Source organism: Lolium perenne, chromosome 4 (genome assembly GCF_019359855.2).
Source record: "Lolium perenne isolate Kyuss_39 chromosome 4, Kyuss_2.0, whole genome shotgun sequence".
NCBI lineage: Eukaryota > Viridiplantae > Streptophyta > Magnoliopsida > Poales > Poaceae > Lolium > Lolium perenne.
This window is the reverse complement of record NC_067247.2, coordinates 343,046,575-343,055,856: the sequence shown is the minus strand read 5'-3', so window position 1 is coordinate 343,055,856 and position 9,282 is coordinate 343,046,575.

Genomic DNA, 9,282 nt, shown 5'->3' with positions numbered 1-9,282 from the left:
AGTTTCAGGCAGTTTTTCGCGCTTTGCATTTGAAGTGGAAACATTGCTAACACCAATTCTTTTATTAGTATTAGTAGGAGGTGCAGCAACATGTGTAGCATTAGCATTACTAGTGGTGGTAATAGTCCAAACTTTAGCTATATTATCTTCTTTTTCATTTTCTTCTCTTTCCCACCTAGCACGCAATTCAGCCATCAATCTTATATTCTCATTAATTCTAACTTGGATGGCATTTGCTGTAGTAACAATTTTATTATGATGATTTTCATTAGGCATAACTTTCGATTTCAAAAGATCAACATCAGCAGCAAGACTATCGACTTTAGAAGCAAGTATATCAATTTTCCCAAGCTTTCCTTCAACAGATTTGTTAAAAGCAGTTTGTGTACTAATAAATTCTTTAAGCATGGCTTCAAATCCAGAGGGTGTGTTCCTATTATTGTTGTAAGAATTCCCATAAGAATTACCATAGCCGTTGCCATTATTATAAGGATATGGCCTATAGTTGTTACTAGAATTGTTCCGGTAAGCATTGTTGTTGAAATTATTATTTTTAATGAAGTTTACATCAACATGTTCTTCTTGTGCAACCAATGAAGCTAACGGAACATTATTAGGATCAACATTAGTCCTATCATTCACAAGCATAGACATAATAGCATCAATCTTATCACTCAAGGAAGAGGTTTCTTCGACAGAATTTACCTTCTTACCTTGTGGAGCTCTTTTCGTGTGCCATTCAGAGTAATTGATCATCATATTATCAAGAAGCTTTGTTGCTTCACCAAGAGTGATGGACATAAAGGTACCTCCAGCAGCTGAATCCAATAGGTTCCTTGAAGAAAAATTCAGTCCTGCATAAAAGGTTTGGATGATCATCCAAGTAGTCAGTCCATGGGTTGGGCAATTTTTAACCAAAGATTTCATTCTTTCCCATGCTTGTGCAACATGCTCAGTATCCAATTGTTTAAAATTCATTATGCTACTCCTCAAAGATATAATTTTAGCAGGGGGATAATATCTACCAATAAAAGCATCCTTGCATTTAGTCCATGAATCAATACTATTCTTAGGAGATAGCAACCAATCTTTAGCTCTTCCTCTTAATGAGAAAGGGAACAATTTTAATTTTATAATGTCACCATCTACATCTTTATACTTTTGCATTTCACATAGTTCAACAAAATTATTGAGATGGGCAGCAGCATCACCAGAACTAACACCAGAAAATTGCTCTCGCATAACAAGATTTAGTAAAGCAGGTTTAATTTCAAAGAATTCTGCTGTAGTAGCAGGTGGAGCAATAGGTGTGCATAAGAAATCATTATTATTTGTGGTTGTGAAGTCACACAACTTAGTATTTTCAGGAGTACCCATTTTTAGCAACAGTAAATAAAGCAAACTAGATAAAGTAAATGCAAGTAACTAATTTTTTTGTGTTTTTGATATAGCAAACAAGATAGTAAATAAAGTAAAACTAGCAACTAATTTTTTTGTATTTTGATTTAGTGCAGCAAACAAAGTAGTAAATAAAACTAAGCAAGACAAAAACAAAGTAAAGAGATTGGGATGTGGAGACTCCCCTTGCAGCGTGTCTTGATCTCCCCGGCAACGGCGCCAGAAAACAGTTGCTGGCGCAAAGTTGACGTGGGAGTTAGAGATCTCTATGGTGTAACTTTTCTTCAGGTCCCCGGCAACGGCGCCAGAAAACAGTCTTGATACGCGTACAGCACGCGACCGTTGGGAACCCCAAGAGGAAGGTGTGATGCGTACAGCGGCAAGTTTTCCCTCAGTATGAAACCAAGGTTTAATCGAACCAGTAGGAGCCAAGAAGCACGTTGAAGGTTGATGGCGGCGAGATGTAGTGCGGCGCAACACCAGGGATTCCGGCGCCAACGTGGAACCTGCACAACACAAACCAAGTACTTTGCCCCAACGAAACAGCGAGGTTGTCAATCTCATCGGCTTGCTGTAACAAAGGATTAGATGTATAGTGTGGATGATGATTGTTTGCGAAAACAAGAGAACAAGATTGCAAGAGATTGTATTTCAAGATAGAGAATTGGACCGGGGTCCACAGTTCACTAGAGGTGTCTCTCCCATAAGATAAACAGCATGTTGGGTGAACAAATTACAGTTGGGCAATTGACAAATAAAGAGGGCATGACCATGCACATACATATTATGATGAGTATAGTGAGATTTAATTGGGCATTACGACAAAGTACATAGACCGCTATCCAGCATGCATCTATGCCTAAAAAGTCCACCTTCAGGTTATCATCCGAACCCCCTCCAGTATTAAGTTGCTAACAACAGACAATTGCATTAAGTATTGCGCGTAATGTAATCAGTAACTACATCCTCGAACATAGCACCAATGTTTTATCCCTAGTGGCAACAGCACATCCATAATCTTAGAGATTTCTGTCACTTCCCCAGATTCACGGAGACATGAACCCACTATCGAGCATAAATACTCCCTCTTGGAGTTAATAGCAAAAACTTGGCCAGAGCCTCTACTAATAACGGAGAGCATGCAAGATCATAAACAGCACATAGATATAAATTGATAATCAACATAACATAGTATTCTCTATTCATCGGATCCCAACAAACACAACATATAGAATTACAGATAGATGATCTTAATCATGTTTGTCAGCTCACAAGACCCGACAATTAAGCACAATGAGGAGAAGACAACCATCTAGCTACTGCTATGGACCCATAGTCCAGGGGTAGACTACTCACACATCACTCCGGAGGCGACCATGGCGGCGTAGAGTCCTCCGGGAGATGATTCCCCTCTCCGGCACCCGCCGGAGGCGATCTCCTGAATCCCCCGAGATGGGATTGGCGGCGGCGTCTCTGGAAGGTTTTCCGTATCGTGGCTCTCGGTACTGGGGGTTTCGCGACGAAGGCTTTAAGTAGGCGGAAGGGTAGGTCAGGGGGCGACGCGAGGGGCCCAGGAGACAGGGCGGCGCGGCCAAGGGTGGGGCCGCGCCGCCTGCCCTCCTGGCCACCTCGTGGCCCCACTCCGTTGACTCTTCGGTCTTCTGGAAGCGTGGCAAAATAGGACCCTGGGCGTTGATTTCGTCCAATTCCGAGAATATTTCCTTACTAGGATTTCTGAAACCAAAAACAGCAGAAAAAGAATCGGCACTTCGGCATCTTGTTAATAGGTTAGTTCCAGAAAATGCACGAATATGACATAAAGTGTGCATAAAATATGTAGATATCATCAATAATGTGGCATGGAACATAAGAAATTATCGATACGTCGGAGACGTATCAAGCCACAAGGGCGGCAGCGCGTGTGCGGCGGCGGCGCGCGGTCAAAGAAAGGGACGGCGCGCGGCGCGTGCGGGGAGGCGGTCGTACGTCGGAAAGAACATGGCCGCCGGGCTGCGCGGCCGGTGCGGCGCGAGAAGGACTTCGTCGACGTACACGCGGCGCGAGAAGAACGTCGTAGAAATTATCAAGTTTTATGTTTTTTTTGTTAAGTCAAAATTATCAAGTTTTATGTTTTTTTGTTAACTATATATAGTTACTAATTAATTCATTAATTTTATATAATTACAAAGTTTTAAGTTTTTTTTGTTAAGTATAGTTAAAATTAAAAATAACAAACAAAACATAAAAAAAAGAAAAAAAATCCGGCCGCCCGGCGGCCCTCTCTCCGTCTCTGCCTCTCTCCCTCTCTCTCTCTCTCTCTCGGGGCCGGCGCCGCGCGGCAGCGCGGCGACGGTCGATCGAAGACCAGGCGAGCGGCGCGCGCGTGCGGCGGCGGCGTGCGCGCGCGTGCGGGCGGCGCGCGGCCATCGGGTCGTCGTCGAACACGGGCGGGCGCGCGGCGGAGGAGTTCGACTACCGGCGACGTACGGGGCGCGCGCGGAGGAAGTTCGGCGCGGCGACGGCGGCAGACGTGCGCGGCGGCGGAGGAGTTCGGCGCGGCGATGGCGGAGAGCACGGGCGTCGATTAGGGCGTCGAGGAGGCGCGGCGGCGTCGAGGAGAGACTGCAGAGAACTGCCGCGGCGGAGAAGAAGAGGAACTAGCGCGCCGCTTGGCGCCGCACGCGTTTTTATAACCCCCCCCCCTTTAGTCACGGTTGGGGAGGCGACCCGCGACTAAAGGCTTTTTTCGCCGGGTTTTTCGTTCCCGCGCGCACAGACCCTTTAGTCGCGGTTGGCCAGACCAACCGCGACTAAAGGTATTTTTCAAATTACTTTTTCTTTTCAAAATGTTAAAAATACAGAAAAACTCAGAAAAATAAAACTAATTCATTTCAAAATCATAAAATACAAATAATATATCAAAAAATTCAGAAAAATAAAACTAATTCGATTCAAAATGTTTAAAATACATATAATATATCAATAAATTCAGAAAAATAAAACTAATTCATTTCAAAATCATAAAATACAAATAATATATTAAAAAATTTAGAAAAATAAAACTAATTCAATTCAAAATGTTAAAAATACAAATAATATATCAAAAAATTCAGAAAAATAAAACTAATTCATTTCAAAATCATAAAATACAAATAATATATCAAAAAAATCAGAAAAATAAAACTAATTCAATTCAAAATGTTAAAAATACAAATAGTATATCAAAAAATTAAGAAAAGTAAAACTAATTCAATTCAAAATGTTAAAAATACAAATAATATATCAAAAAATTCAGAAAAATAAAACTTATTCAATTCAAAATGTTAAAAATACAAATAGTATATCAAAAAATTATGAAAAGTAAAACTAATTCAATTCAAAATGTAAAAAATACAAATAATATATCAAAAAAAATCAGAAATATAAAACTTATTCAATTCAAAATGTTAAAAATACAAATAGTATATCAAAAAATTAAGAAAAGTAAAACTAATTCAATTCAAAATGTTAAAAATACAAATAATATATCAAAAAAATCAGAAAAATTATTTGTCACCTCTTTCCCGCCTGTCTTCCTGCCAACTCTTTCCCGCCTCTTTCTTCCCGCCTCTTTCTTCCCGCCACTTTCTTCCCGCCTCTTTCTTCCCGCCACTTTCTTCCCGCCTCCTGTCTTCCCGCTCCCATTTTTCCCGCCATTTCTCACTACATATATGTAGCCCGGCTTGGCCAGCATTATCACATATCTACAATCTCTCATCACTCTTTCATGGCTTCCACCGCACCCACTCTAACCTACCAGCAGGTGGAGGAGCTTTGCGCCTCGAACTACCCTTGCCCACCGGGCTACCGCGTTCCCGCCGGCTGGAGCCTAAGCGCCGGCGGCGTGCCGGTCCCTCCCGTCCTCGAGTGCTTTGCGCGCCGAGCGGCCATCATGAACCACTACTACCTCGACCTCACGCCGGAGCAGCGGATGAATCCCCGCTGGCATCCCGATAACCAGCATACTTGGGACACCTTCTTCATCAATCGGCGTGAGAGGGCGCTCGCCAGGTATGAGGAGGACGGTCTGCCTCCTGGGAACTTCCACGAGGCCGGCCGTCGGCTATGGTGGTACGGCCGGACTCTGCAGAGCGTCATGGACTACATCACGGCCGGTGATATCCCCCGCCTGCGCTACCCTCAGTTCGAGCCACGAGCGCCGCCCGACGACAGCGACGACAACAGCGACGACGACGATGGCAACTTAGAAGGCGACGACTACCAGTACAACGGCGGCGGCTATGAAGACTACGAGTATGCATATTATACGCCTAGGCAGGAGTATGACTAAATCACTCCAAAATTCATGTATCATCAGTGGTATCTCGAATCATTCGAAAATGGACACCAAAGACATCACGGGTAATATAATTCACGTGATCCATTCAACAAAGTTTGGTACAATAAATTGTTACACATCATTTCTTTCCTTGTGTCCCTGCTTGCTTACGATTGTGCCGTATCCATGGAGCATCCTCATCATTTAACTTAATGCTTGGGTCGGTGTTCACTTTGAAGGGCGGAATTTCAGCAAACATATTATAATCTTCTGACATGTCTGTCTTGTCCTCCACTCCCACGATGTTTCTTTTCCCTGAAAGAACAATGTGGCGCTTTGGATCATCGCATGATGTACTGATCGTTTTCTTATCTTTCCGTTTCCTCGGTTTGCTACTCATGTCCTTGACATAGAAAACCTGAGCGACATCTTTCGCTAGGACGAATGGTTCGTCAAGGTAACCAAGATTGTTGAAATCCACCATTGTCATTCCGTATTGCTGGTCCACCTTTACCCCACCTCCTGTTAGCTTGAACCATTTGCACAGGAACAAAGGGACCTTAAAGGAGGGTCCATAGTCAAGTTCCCATATCTCCTCTATGTAACCATAATATGTGACCTTTTGCCCATTCTCGGTTGCTGCATCAAAGCGGACAACACTGTTTTGGTTGGTGCTCTTTTTATCTTGGGCGATCGTGTAAAATGTATTCCCATTTATCTCGTACCCTTGGAAAGTCGTTATAGTCGAAGATGGTGTCTTGGCCAACATGTACAGCTGATCTACAACATGATCGTCATTCATTAAATGTTTTCTCAACCAACTGCCGAAAGTCTCCATGTGGGCCTTCCTAATCCAGGATTCAGGCTTCCCCGGGTTGTCCGAGCGTAAAATATTCTTGTGTTTCTCAAAGTACAGAGCCACCAAGCTGGAATTGGTCAGAACTGTGTGGTGTGCTTCAGTCAGAGAATGGCCGTCCATACATATCGTTGATTTCCTTCCGATCGTGCCGTTTCCACTTAGTCTCCCCTCGTGCCGCGATCGAGGAAGATTAATCGGCTTAAGGTCAGGAACAAAGTCAACACAAAACTCAATTACCTCCTCATTTCCATAGCCCTTGGCGATGCTTCCTTCTGGCCTAGCACGGTTACGAACATATTTCTTTAAAACTCCCATGAACCTCTCGAAGGGGAACATATTGTGTAGAAATACAGGACCGAGAATGGAAATCTCTTCGACTAGGTGAACCAGGAGGTGCGTCATAATATTGAAGAAGGATGGCGGGAACACCAACTCGAAACTGACAAGACATTGGATCACATCGTTCTGTAACCATGGTAGAACTTCTGGATTGATTACCTTCTGAGAGATTGCATTGAGGAATGCACATAGCTTCACAATGGCTAATCGAACATTTTCCGGCAGGAGCCCCCTCAAAGCAATCGAAAGCAATTACGTCATAATCACGTGGCAGTCGTGAGACTTCAGGTTTTGGAACTTTTTCTCTGCCATGTTTATTATTCCCTTTATATTGGACGAGAATCCAGACGGGAACTTCATACTGCTCAGGCATTCAAAAAAGATGACCTTCTCTTCTTTGGTCAGAGCGTAGCTGGCACGACCTTGAAACCATTCCGGATGCCGGTCATCAGGGTCTTTCAAACGTTGCTGGTCCTGCCGTGCTTCCTTTGTATCATTTGTCTTCCCATACATGCCCAAGAAGCTTAGGAGGTTCACGCAAATATTCTTCGTAACGTGCATCACGTCGATTGCAGAGCGGACTTCTAGGACTTTCCAATATTCTAGCTCCTAGAATATAGATTTCTTCTTCCACATGGCTGCGTGCCCGTCAGCTCCCTTCGGAACTGATTGTCCGCCAGGACCCTTTCCAAAGATGACTTTCAAATCCTTGACCATATCAAATACCTCAGCACCAGTGCGTTCCGCAGGCTTCGGCCGGTGATCTGCCTTGCCGTTGTAATGCCTGCCTTTCTTTCTTACTGGATGAATTTTCAGAAGAAATCGACGATGCCCAAGGTACACGTTCTTCTTACAATTTGGCAAATGTACACTTTCAGTCTCATGTAAGCAGTGTGTGCATGCATTGTATCCCTTATTTGACAGTCCCGAAAGGTTACTAAGAGCAGGACAATCGTTGATGGTTATGAAAAGCAACGCTCGTAGGTCAAATTCCTCTTCTTTGTGCTCATCCCACACACGGACACCAGGTCTGCCCCACAGCTGTAAAAGTTCATCAACTAATGGCCTTAGGTACACATCGATGTCGTTGCCGGGTTGCTTCGGACCTTGGATGAGCACTGGCATCATAATGAACTTCCGCTTCATGCACAACCAAGGAGGAAGGTTGTAGATGCATAGAGTCACGGGCCAGGTACTATGGCTGGAGCTCTGCTCGCCAAAAGGATTCATGCCATCTGTACTTAGACCAAATCTTATGTTCCTTGCGTCAGCTGCAAAATCTTTGAACTCTCTGTCGATCTTTCTCCATTGCGTTCCATCTGCGGGGTGTCTCAACTCCCCGTCCGACTTACGGTCCTCTTTGTGCCATCGCAACAACTTGGCATGCTCTTTGTTCCTGAACAGACGTTTCAACCGTGGTATTATAGGAGCATACCACATCACCTTGGCGGGAACCCTCTTCCTGGGTTTCTCGCCCTCAACATCGTCACCAGGGTGATCGCCTCTGATCTTATAACGCAATGCAGTGCATACCGGGCATTCATTCAAATTCCCGTATTCACCGCGGTAGAGGATGCAGTCGTTGATGCATGCATGTATCTTCAGAACCTCTAAACCTAGAGGGCAGACAACCTTCTTTGCTTCGTACGTACTGGCGGGCAACTCGTTATTCTTTGGAAACATATTCTTCAACATTTTCATCAAGTTTTCAAATGCCGAGTCAGCTACACCTGCCTGTGCCTTCCATTTCAGCAAATCCAGTGTGCAGCCCAGCTTTTTCAGACCATTATCGCATCCGGGGTACAGCGCCTTTCTGTGATCCTCTAACATGCGATCCAAATTCTCCCTCTCCTTTTCAGTTTCGCAGCGTCTCCGTGCATCAGCAATGGTCCGACCAAGATCATCAACGGGCTCATCACGTGCCTCTTCTTCACCTTCCCCTTCACCTTCCCCTTCACCTTCAGCATCCTCCATGAAAGTATCACCGAAATGAGCAAGATAGCTTTCATCGATGAAATCATCCCCTTCTTCATCTTCTTCCATTATAACCCCTCTTTCTCCATGCTTGGTCCAACAATTATAGCTTGGCATGAAACCGTGCCGAAGCAGGTGCATGTGAACATCTCTTGAGGAAGAGTAACCCTTCTGATTCTTACAGGCAACACATGGACAGATAACAAAACCCCCCTGCTTGTTCGCATTAGCCACTACGAGGAAATCTTTCAAACCCGTAGTGAACTCGCCGGAGAGTCGGTTACCGTACATCCATTGCCGATTCATCTGCATTATTATAATATAAAATATATAATTAACCATCATGCATTTGTTAAACTAATTAAGTAGCTACAAACAATATAAATTAAACAAT